We start from the raw sequence: 12497 nt of genomic DNA on the forward strand, positions 1-12497 counted from the left end.
TTAGTAAACTTAGTGATCAAATGCACCTGTGATTGAGTGTGCTGTAAGAAGACACTCAATGCTAGGGGTGAACTAGAGAACTTAGGGGATTAACCTTCCACTAATGCGGATTGCTAGATGACTGGTTGAGCAAACAAGCTTGTGATCAGCTGTACTGTGAGAAGACAGTTGATGCTAGGGGTAAGTTAGTAAGATTAGTTAAGTAAATCATCCACAATCTTCCCTGAGATGAAACAAGAACATGATTAATTAGGATCTGCCTTAGTTTAGGATCAAGAAGTAGATTCAAAGACCCTAGTATCTTCATTCTATACTTCACTGCCTTTGGCTCATTGCCATTGTAACTGTCACTGCCACTGTCACTGCCACTGTCACTTACTGTCACTGCTTAGCTTAGGAAACTTCAACTACACACACAAGTCCCTGTGGATTCGACCCGTTCTTGCACAAACTACAACCGACACCGTGCACTTGCGGTTTAACAAGTAGGCTTTCTTTTACTCTTATTTTCTACATCTTTAAGAGCCTACCAAGTTTTTGACTATGAGATCAAAGTTATTTACAAAAAAAAAAAAAATCAGAAAAAAAATCAGAAAAAAAATCAGAAAAAAAATAAATCAAGTATTTATTTATTCCATGTTTTGTCATGTTAAAGACAATAGTTCTCTCTTGTTCCAAAAATAAAAGAGAGTAATCCATGTAAATAAGAGTCATGTAAAGAGTCATCTTTTTGTTGTAAATAGTCTTGTAATAAGCAAGCAGGGTGCAGCCATCGATGTATAACGCGGGTAAACTGAAATATCACCAACTCATTGGGTGAACATTCACAATTCTCGTAAAGCCGGACAGCTAGCTTGGCTTAGAATTCGGTTCTTAGCCTAAAAACTATCTCTTGGTGATTAGTAGTCATAACTTCAGATCTTTCTTTACACATGTGTAGATACACTTTACACTCTTATCACATGTCTTTATTTGTTATCAGTGCTAGGATTGTGCCTTTGATAGCTAGATTGACATCTTCATTTTGCTGTGAGCTTAAACTGACTTGCACATGTCACATTTGATGGAATCTGAGCTTATATTTTGACCTAGAACTTTGTAGGTACGTTCTAAGCAAACCTTCACGAGACTTCACTCGTCCACTAGGGACACTTAGTGGTTTAAAAGGCTTAGTGCATACGCTAAATGCATTCGAGAGACCAGCGACAGTGGTATAGGTAGGATTTCCTTAGTTTTGTTTTACTTGAGGACAAGTAAAATTCAGGTTTGGGGGTATTTGATGAGTGCTAAAAAAGTGCATATTTCTATATATTTTTCTTGGCATTTAACTCATCTTTTGTGCATTAATTCTACATTTTAACCCATATTCTGTATTTTCATTGTTTTCAAGAAAAAATATTTTTATTAATTAATTTTGCATTTTTAGGTAATAAATAAAGACTAGATGAGTTGCGGAGTGAAAAGTGCAAAGACACGGAGAAAGCCGGCGGAAAATCTAGAGGAAAAGAAGTGCAGAATGCGGTATGGAAGACTCAAGGATGAAAATGGGCTCACAAAGGAAGAAATTGTTCTTAAAGAAGAAGTGGGCTCAAGATTGTTTAAGTCCAAACCCATTTTCTAAGCCTAAAATCAATACCCAAACCCGTTTCTCTCCTTCACCGTCAGATTGAATCCATTCCATCATCCAACGGTCGCTCCATCAGATTCCATCGAGTTTTGATGTTCCTGTCTAACACTATAGCACCTAACTCCATCTCAGACCGTCAGTTTTGATGTATCCCAGATCCAAAGGTCGCTTCATATCCATTTCCATCGAGCCGTTGGATCATTCTTTCATCTTTTCATCCTACGCCTTTCACCATCCAAACATCAAGACTTGATGAGTCTGCTCAACACCCAAGAACCCAAATCTATTAACCCAACCAAACACCCCCTACTCCAAAAATATCGAACCCATCTTCTTCTCCTCCCTTCTCTGCACAGCGACGATGTCGCCTCCGCCACCAACTCCATCTTAACCACCACAACCACCAGCACGAGTTCTCATATCAGCCAATAACTACACCCCATCATTCTCCTATCCCCTAGCCACTCATTACATCAACCCCTCAACCTATTCTTCCCACTGAAACCCTAGTTTTAGGGGTTGATGAAATTAGTGAGCTAGAAAGGCAATTGAAGGTGTGGGAAGCATCATGAGACCATAAGGAAGCATGGGTCGACGTACTCAAGAGTTTTCAGAGATTAGGTAAGGGCTAATTCAATTTTTGATAAAACCCTAATTTTGGATTTTTGGGGATTTTATGTTTTAATGATTGTATGTATGAATTGAAAGTATGGGTGAGAGTTACTGAGTGAATTCAGAGAATTAGGTGAGGTTAATTTGTATTTTTTTTTACAAACCTTAATTTTGCTGATTTGGGGGAATTTTGGGGTTTGAACTGTATATATAAATAGGGGACTTTGGGTGTTGTAGAGAGGATGCCTGGACTAGCCAGAGCACCACCAAGAGGCCTGGAATAGCCAGGACCTCAGCTGTTAATTTTGTTTTCAATATTAGTTCATTTTAAATTTCAGTTGTTCAATTCATCATGTTCTAGTTTAATTGCTAAGGGGGAGATGAAATCATGATGCTTCTGCTAATTCAATCCAAGCTAGATATTGTGCTTGTTGTGCTGAAATGTTTAGGATAGTCTTAATCAAAGAACATCCTTTAGGTTGTTAAAACACCTAAGTGGCTTCTCTGCGGGTAGTTGCAGTGTGAGAGCCCCAACTATCACAAGGTTTAGAATTATCTTAGTGCCTTTAGCCTCCTTTCTAACCCAACCCTTTGATGAGCAGCAGGCATAGAACCTCCACTGCCATCTAGTTAGTCACAAAGCCTAGAAGCTGACTGATAACTAACAAGGGACAAGAGCAGTATTGAACTGAGATTGCCTTAGCATAGGTAAAATGGTGGATTTGAAGCCTTAGTACCCTGTTACCTTGCTTTACTTTCTGTCACTAATTCAGTTACACCAAAACAGCTCAGTTGTGTTTTAACACAACACAAAAATCTTTTTTTTGTCAGAAATCTCTAGGAAAACAACAATAGCTCCCTCCAAGTCCCTGTGGACAAACCCTTGCTTATTCACTTTCTACTTTAGATCCTGTGCACTTGCAGGTGTAAATATAACCATAGTTTTAGGTTTAATTCCTTAGCTATCACATATTTTCTCGTACAAGCCTGCATATCCAATGGGAACGCTGAACCCACCAACTAGTTCATGATACCGGAGTGATGCATCAAATGGAGGATCAAAAGAAACTCCTGCACTTGGATTTTCATGCACCACTATACGGTTCTCAGTTACTGGGGCAGCTTCTACAATCAGGACAACAATTTCTTCAGTATTCTCTACTGGTGGCTCGGTTTCTTCTATCACTGAACCAGCAACAATCAGGGTTTCCATAACTTCAGTGACAACCTTCTCATGGCCTTGAATTGCGGGGATGGTTGTCTCTTCATCAATAACTCCAAGACAGCTCGAGTTATCCTTATTGGTTTCAGTATCCTCAATTTCGGTATTTGATACCTAATACGAAGATTACATGAGGTTAGATAAATATAAACATGAAACCAAATGAGATCATAAAATACAATATAAAAGCAGTATAACATCATCAATGTTCATCATTATACACTCAAGGCACGAGCAAATAGCATGTAAGTCATGAAAATACGTTTTGCGGCAAGCTCGTCTGAAGAGACTGTACTCTTCCCTGTACTAGATGACGAACTGGGAGAAATATACAATGAATCTGAGGATGAGTTATATACCATTCTCTTCGTATGAATGTTCTCTACCACATGTCAAAATTTAATAACAATCCGATGAACGAGCAAGGAGATATAGTCAAAACATTGAGCAACATACCGTCTGAAAAAGTTCTGAAAGTCTCCTGGAAGTTTACTGTTTCGCCTTTTTCAGGCCCTGAACGTGCTCAAAACTTAAAAAGCTTCTTTTCTAAAGCTTGGAAATTTTCCGGGATTGAAGATGCATATGCAAATCATGAAAATCCGACTCCAGATGAAGGTTTTACGGTGTTTTTGCTAAAAACTGGGTTCTGAATTTTCTGACGACGAATTTCGACAAAGTTTTTCGTATATGCACATGGATTCTCATTCATTCATTCACAAATAAACAATTCATACTTATATGAAGAGTTTACAAGATATGTGCTTAATTGGGGAGTCTCCGAAGCGTTCAAAGAGTTGGGGTTGTCCGTGTCAACATCAAGAGGCTCATTGCTTTCATTCGGTTCCGAACCTTTGAAATTTCCTCCATATATATTCTCAGAGGATGACCGAGTATCAGCACTCTCCACCTCCATGGAGACATCCTCCTGGACACATTCTCAAACAATTAACATTTTACATATGAAGCATTATATTTGGCTACGAGGAAGAGTACTTACAACATTTTCTTCTTCAACGCTCGAATCAGAAATTGTCTGCCCAGCAGTAGAGAATTGAAGACCATCAATACTAGACGGAGCAAATTTCTGTAACCAAATAACAAATATTGGTTTTGCGATCCTGGTAATACGGATAGAAGAAGTCACGGCGGAAAAGGTGTCGACAACTCACCAAAGAAACAACCGGGGACTTTATGGTGTTAGGCAGCAGCTTACCATTCTTGTTCCTACCTTCTCCACCATGAATGACTGTTTCAGCTTCTGAGAAATTCACTTCAAGACGAGGTCTCACAGCACGACCGTCCTGCAAAAGAAATTGAGGTGATAATCAAAGGCAATTATTTCAATGTTACGAAGAATGTGCAAAAGATACATACTGGTCAACATCCTGAGATGTCTTTCGCTTATCGCCGCCGAAGATGTGTTTCAATCTGGGTCGAGAAGCAATCATATCAGCGGAAGGAGGATCTTTCACCAAAGGTTGAATAACCCTTACGAAATCATGTAAACGTTCAAATTGCTGGTTCCAGAAATCTATATAACCTGGAGTTGCATACGTAACTCGGTCAGCACAAGGGAACCAATAAGAGCTTCCTTCGACATGTGTACTGTCTAAACAAGTCTCAATCTGTTCCACCGATGGTTTGCTCCTCCGAAAAGTTGGAACGTACTGATCCATACCCATCTGACGGGCTGCTCCGTAAATGTTGTATTCCTCCACCGAAAAGTCTCCATATGTTGTTGTTATTAAATAACCTGGAGTGCAGATCAACATGAAGGATCTTTCACCATCGCTCAAGTCAGCACCAGATTTCAAAGCCACACTTTCTCCAGCATTGAAAGTTGTCAATTGAGAAACATGAGGAGAAATCAACACCCAAGGACGGAAGTTAAACTCAGACTCATCGTCTACAACATCAACGAAACGCGTCTTGGATTGAGGTTGTTTTGTTGACCAACGCATAATCCTAGCGTTATCCTTCTCGGGGAAAATACGTCGAGAATCAGCAGCATTCAACCCTTGCAAGATACTACGGGGAATAGGTGCATACTTCGAAAAGCGTTCCGACATCAAGGCTTGGAGAAACATCGTATTAGCAGAGCATTCAATCTTCATAAAGTCGTTCGAAACACTGGAGTCTATAACCAAGGAGTCCAGGTTAGAGTGTAAAGAACCCAATAATAAGATACCTATGGGAAGTTGTTCACCTTGAGCCATCTTAATGGCAAAACGGATTACAAACGGCTTTAGCAAAGTTCCGGCGTCTTCGAACACGTCCCTAGACAACCATAAACACAAGAAAGCAGCAATAGACAACATACCGTCAGGTTCGTCGAGAGGGACATCTCGTGGCCACCAGTGTGTTAACCAGTGAGCATAACAGCCTTTGCCAGAAGCCTTGTTAATTCTCTCAATCTCAACTGTTAAGGTGTTAGAAATTGATTTCTCCTCCGTCGAAAGCTCTTCAGGAAAGTTACCTGTGATTGGAAGATGCAGTAAAGCAACTACATCTTCCAAGGTAATAGTAAACTCTCCCCAGCTGCATATAAAGGTATGAGTTGGAATGCACCAGCGAGCTAGAAGGGCCACAATACCTCGTGCATCATGAAAAATATACAAATCTCCGGATGATTGAATAGCTCTGGTAACCTGTGCTCTATCCAGCATAGCTCTAACACGAGGAAAACCCAGCATGTGTCTTGCCCATCCAAAAAATTTCTCTAAAGGTCGTCGAGAGCGTTTGAATTCTATGATTGAGGCAAGGAAAAGTCCTCGTTCAAGGCAAAACCGAATAACTGATCGAGGAGTCACCAACTTCTTTTCAATAACCGTTCTGGGATTTATCAAAAGGCGGAATGCTGGAGTTATGAGACGTCTTTTAGTGTCTTGGTGAACCGCCAAGAATGCATCATCTATATTGGGAACATTTTTTATTCCAGATGCTTTTTCTTCTTCATCACCAATAATAGAAGTCTCGTCCATACACGTATCACTGGAAGTGTCATTTTCCTGAGAATCAGACATCCTTGAGAAGTAGCTGTAATGTGCACAAAGCATTCTACTTCAGTATATCGTCATACCAGGTGCAAACTTCGACAATATGATGGGGTCATATAATCTGACAATAGGATACTTATGGAGACATCTACAAAAATGGTAATTCTTAACTCTTACCTCTTTACAATTCCACTAACAAATAGTGATTTTGCCGCAAGGGTTAACACTCCAAAATTAGTTCGCTTCTTGAAACATACAATAACGAACGCTGTTTTATTAATTTTCGAAACCGATTTTTCATAAAATCATAGACACAATTTTCATAGTATAAACATCCACAACTGAACTATGAAATTTACACAAGACAATATTTCATCATAAATAAGTTGTCTAATTTCGAGGGTTACTCAAAACCCACGTTTTAATTTTGCAAAGCAATAATTAATGAGAATTACTCACGTAAATTTTCAATCTTTTTTTTAATGAGAAAAAACTCACATGAATAAAATATGTCATCATATTTTGCATAATATGTCGCGGCTACATATAAAAAAAATCTATTTTCCTTCGTACGAGCGTTTTTCTTTAAAACGAAGGTTTATTTTGGTTTTGTGAAAGCTCACATCTTTTAGGATAAAGTTTTGGTTTCCATGAAAGCTCGTAAACAAATTTTATCACTGGATACATGTCTATTTCAAAAGAAACATCTCTATCAAGTTAGGGAGTATTGTTAGTTTCTTGAACTAATGATCGAACGAACATACGTTTAAATAAAATCAGGGTTTTTCAAAAAAAACTCACACTCATATATACACATGTATAAAATTTTATGATGAACAACTCATGAACAAACAACAAAAGCAAAAAAAAAAAAAAAAAAATCTTCTCCTGCTGAGACGTGAGGGAGATGGTGAATTGATGAAGATGGTGGTCGGCCAAGGTGAGAGGAAATTAAAAAAAAAAGAGGATTAATTCCCTTTTATATCAAATTTTATTTCTAAAACCTAATTTCATAAGGATTTCCTTGTCGCGCCCGACCCGTGAATCCTAAAATGACCAAAGACCCGTCATCAAATCAGGGGTTCTACACAAATTTGTGCTCACCGGATGACGCTCTATTATGCCACTTGGGTTTTCGCTCAAACCATGGTTTGCTCATTCGGTCGAAATCCGGTAACATCTTATCTTATGACTAAGTTCAATTACTTATTTTTGTCTGTACCTGGAAAATCACCATTCAATGCTGACTGAGGAACATGACTGTTCCTCACTAAGCAGGGGACTTAATGTAGATGGTGGATTTTCGACAAGGGCAAAATCATAAAACCATAATTGTGCATACTCCGGATCCGACAATCGGATGAGTATTGAGACTCATGTCTCTCAACAAAGCGTGAAAGCTCATGCCATAGAATCTATGACTGAGAAGGTTGTCTCTCAGAGTATCTGTAAATGTGTAGTCTCCCAGATGAGGCCACGACACATCTCATGAATACTGAGCAATTTCAGTAATTATTTCTATATAGAATCAAAAGATTGGACGGCTCCTAGACAACATGCCTGCTAGTATAGAGCGACAACGTCTTCAGGATGCAACAAGGTATATAGGAGAAATATGATACTCCAGCAAGTTCATATTGCTCAACTCTCAGATAATTAATGCTCCTAGATAGGAAGCCCTGCTAGTATAGAGCCATCAGTTAATTATCTCTAATCGCCTGAATATCCAGCAATATTATAACATTCTGAAAATTTCCCTAGTTCCGTAATCCCAATCCTAGTGGATTCGGGTGTGGAAATTTTAGTATTGGGAGCTCATAACCGTTGTAGGGTCCTCTTATCAATTTCTTGTTTGCTAAAAACCTAAGTTTGGGTTTGTCAAATTTACCAGTTAGCTCTAATCCTATACCTGGATGCCTTGATAAGTCTCCATGCACTGAGACACATGTCAAGATGCTTGAAGAAAATCTTCATGCAATTTAACAGATGTCAAGGGCTTTTTGGCAAGGGAATAAAAATTCCAATTTTCTCCCATCCTTTGTTTTCGTCCCTCTTCTCTAAATAATTTCTCCCATCTCAAAAACCCCTGTATCAGTGAGTGTTGAAGGGTGAACCACTGAGATTTCGTTGATAAAGATCCTTGAGTTGTAATAGTGTGAAGAGGTAAGGAATTTCTCCTTTCAATTTCGAATTATAATTTCTTGACCAACTAGTTGAAGGAAAACTAAATATCATTTGTGTTAAATGACTTGAAGTTCGAGAACAAGACTGCAAATGGGTGCTCTTGCTGTGGAATTAGCGGTTGAGGTAGGGGTGTTTTTTTTTTTTTTTTTTTTTTTTTTTTTTTTTTTTTTTTTTTTTTTATGTTTTCGTTATTTTCTTGTGTTACTTGTGCTACCAAACCGATTTTGATAGATAAATCGATGTAATTCTTCCATGTTTTCATATGATTTCTGAAATTCCCTTTATGGGTATGTATACTCATCTTGGTCTTGTGATTTATCAACTCGGAATATTAAAATTTGATTATCTTCATAACCCTGCTTGAATCTGCCGAGTAAAATTTGTTATTTTCTAACTATTTTTTTATGGAATCTTAGGTTATTGATTTTGTGCTTTGTGAAAGCATTGTTCTTATAAACTGAAATTGAACTTTTAATTTCCTAAATATGTTTAGTTTTTCTTGATTACAACATGGTACAACCTGATTTGGATATAAATGATTGATTTATATTTGTGTTAAACTTGCGACTTGTTTCCACCAAATGATTAAGCATACTGTCTGTCTCCAATATGGTTTAACTTCTTTTGTTTCAAAGATAGCCCATCACATGTTTGTGAAAAGAACCTGAAATTCCTGAAAACGTGATTTCTGTCTTGTTTGGTATAGGATTTTCAACACAGCTATGGAACTCTTTATAATTGCTTATTATTTTTAAGTTAAAGAGGGTTTCCTCAGCTTTCCAAAGACACCAAATTTGCTAAATTCCGTCAGATAATGAATTTTATACGAATTTTCTATTATGGACTTTTGAAACTGCAAATTCTGAACTTGTTTTGCTGTCTTGTTTTGTGGAGACTCTTCAACACAGATATAAACCTTGATTCATTCCCCTTTTACTTTTGTGTTAAATATGACTCTCTCAGCTTTACAAAGGGACCAAAATTTCCAAATTTCATCGTCCAATGAATTTTATATGAATTTTTTAATGTAGGCTACCGAAACTGATTTTTTTTCTGAAAACGTTTGTCCCTGTCCTGTTTATTTGAGACATTTAGACTCAACTATATACAAGATTTCTTATGATTTTCATTTTCATGTTGTAGAGGGCTTTCTCAGCTTTCCAATGACACTAAGTTTGCTGAATTCCATCGCATAACGAATTCCGCGCGAAATTTTGATTTTGATTGGCGAAACTGCAAATTCTTGAAGTGAGTTTTATCGCTCATTGATTTTGAGTTGTTTTCCCTTCTTGCTTGGTTCCACCCTGATTGGTTAGGAACCATTTTATATTCTTCATCCTGCGACTCTCTTTGGCAGCCAAGCATGGGTTAGTTTTTCATATTTTTTGAACACTAAAAAGTATTGAGATTTGTTTCGTAGTTTGTGAAACTTGTAATGAATGGCTCGCTGAGTTTACCGATTTTGCACAGTGATTAGTAGAATCAATTATTTGTCATTTTCAGTAATCTTGATTCTTTTCATTGAGCATGGATTGTCATTATTTATGATAAGTGATTTTTGCTCTCATGATGAGTAATAAGAGCTTATTTTCTAATTATGGGAATGCTGCCAGTGTTGTTTTCGTATTAGCTTTTCGCTATGGGTTTACGAGGATTTTCATATCTTATGAATGTTTCCATTGCGATAAATGAATTTGATTGGAAACTAGAGAACTCTACTATAGGATCGTCGGGCCTTAATTGGCACCCCATCTACGGATGGCAACCCGGAAGACCGTTTGTTTGATAACGGTGGCTGGTATCGGACTACCCTGACGTTGGCGCTGGCCTTGTAAATAGTAGAGTGAATTTTTATCTGAATTTTAAGAATGGCAGCTTACAAATGTATAAATATTTGATAACGAATGCTTTACATTTTTGTGGATTTCGTGCTTTTGTCTATTGCTCTACTTTTGCACTTATTTTGTGGCATTAATCGATCACAGTTGTATCCCCTACTGGGATGTGGCTCACCCCGTTTTGTTTTCTTTTTCCCCAGAGCTAGGATTGAGCCTGGGACAGTAAGCTATAAGAAGCTTGCGGCAGCGAAGCTGGAGACACAAAGTTGGTATTCGCTTTGTCGTCCTTATATATGTATATATCATGGCATAATTAATAGGTGAACTTGGGAGTATTTCGGACACACTATTCATGTTTGATTTGTTTCAAAAAAATTTAAAATTTTCCGCTGTTTAATACTCAAATGCTGTTGTAAATGAATGTTAGTTTACAAAACACCTATTTTATTAGCGAAGTATTGTTGAAGTATTTCAGTTCAGATATGTCCTTTTGTTTTATATGATCTTTTTTTTGGTCTTTCTTTTTAGTATCAGTTTATTGAAGTATTTCAGTTCAGATATGTCCTTTTGTTTTATATGATCTTTTTTTTGGTCTTTCTTTTTAGTATCAGTTTAAGTTCTCCTCTTAAAAAATTCTCTTACTCAAACATGCACTTATGTTTTAAGTTTTGTGTATCGTTTTAGACTTCCAAGTGACGGGGCGGGAGTTCGGCCCTGTTGGATGGGTTGAAATCCAACCCATTCGAAGGGAGAATTTACCGGTCTGTTACAAATATTCTACGATTCTTCGTTATATTTCGTCACTTCAATTCGTGGTTCTTCCCAGCAGAATTTCACGGGTTAATTTCCCAGCAGAATTTCACGGGTTAATTATAAATATTCAACGAAACAGGCATCTGAACATTGAATAAGTCCCGACTAAAATGGTGCAAGTGTACTTAGCAATAATGCACAGACCAACATTTGAATGCGCAAAAAATACGAATAAACGATGAACCTATGCAAAGTAGGAAGGAAAAATAATAATAATAAAATATTAGCAAAGGTGTCAGGGACTGGGCTCACCGGCCGGTCATGTCGTGACCAGTCCCACGCCCAATTTTATATTTTATCATTTTTTATTATTTTTTCCCGATCTCATGAAAATTCTCTCGTTCGAGCAAATCTCCTTCGATTCAAGGAAATTCTTTAATCTCATGATATTTTTTTTATGTCAAGAAAATAATAAAATTAGGGAAAGGTGTCACGAGACCGAGCACCGGCCGGCCATGCCCTAGTCGTGGCCGGTCCCACACCTCACGTCTCCATTATTTTATTATTTCTCTCAATCCATAAAAATTCTTTGATTTCATGAATTTTCCCTAAACCCATGAAAATATTATAAAATTAAGAAAATTTGTGGGACCGGGCTCTAGCCGGCCGACCATGCCCTAGCCGGTTCCACACGTTTCTTATTTTATTATTGTTATTTGTTTTGTTTTCCTCATTCCATGAAAACTCCCTGATTTCAACAAAATACCTTGGTTTCAACAAATCTCTTTGATTTTATGAAGATTCCCTAAAATCATGAAAAAATTACATAAAATTGGGAAGAGTGCTGGGACCGTGCCCCTTGGCCGGTCGGCCATGCCTTGGCCACTGCCAGTCCCACACTCCATCATTCCCTATTTTATTATTATTTTATTTCCCTCATCTCATGTAAGTTCCCTAATTTCATAAAACTCTCCAGTTTCATGGGATTTCCCTCAATTCAGAGAAAATACATAAAATTACATAAAACTGGGAAAATATTATTGGACCGCTTGCTAGCCGGCCGACCGTGTACTAGCCCTGGCCCCACACCTTGCAATTCCTTGTTTTATTTATTATTTTTCATCATCTCATGTATTTTTCCTAGTTTCAGCAAAATCCTGAATTCTGCATATTTTCTCAAAATGTTGCTCAAACGCGCACCGAAAAATATCAAAACTCTCAGGACTGAGACACGAACAACATGGTGACACGGGCGCATCCCCTTG

The 12497-nt window shown here is 37.8% G+C and overlaps 1 long non-coding RNA gene across 1 annotated transcript; it reads left to right on the plus strand.

Annotated features, from left to right (window-relative positions):
- The first annotated feature begins 8421 nt into the window (after positions 1-8421).
- Positions 8422-10948, plus strand: LOC113313795. The gene is made up of 3 exons (XR_003342049.1): positions 8422-8620; positions 8713-8764; positions 10680-10948. It is a non-coding gene; the product is annotated as an uncharacterized LOC113313795 (long non-coding RNA).
- The last annotated feature ends 1549 nt before the right edge of the window (positions 10949-12497 follow it).

The sequence above is a fragment of the Papaver somniferum genome, chromosome 9 (genome assembly GCF_003573695.1).
Source record: "Papaver somniferum cultivar HN1 chromosome 9, ASM357369v1, whole genome shotgun sequence".
Lineage (NCBI taxonomy): Eukaryota > Viridiplantae > Streptophyta > Magnoliopsida > Ranunculales > Papaveraceae > Papaver > Papaver somniferum.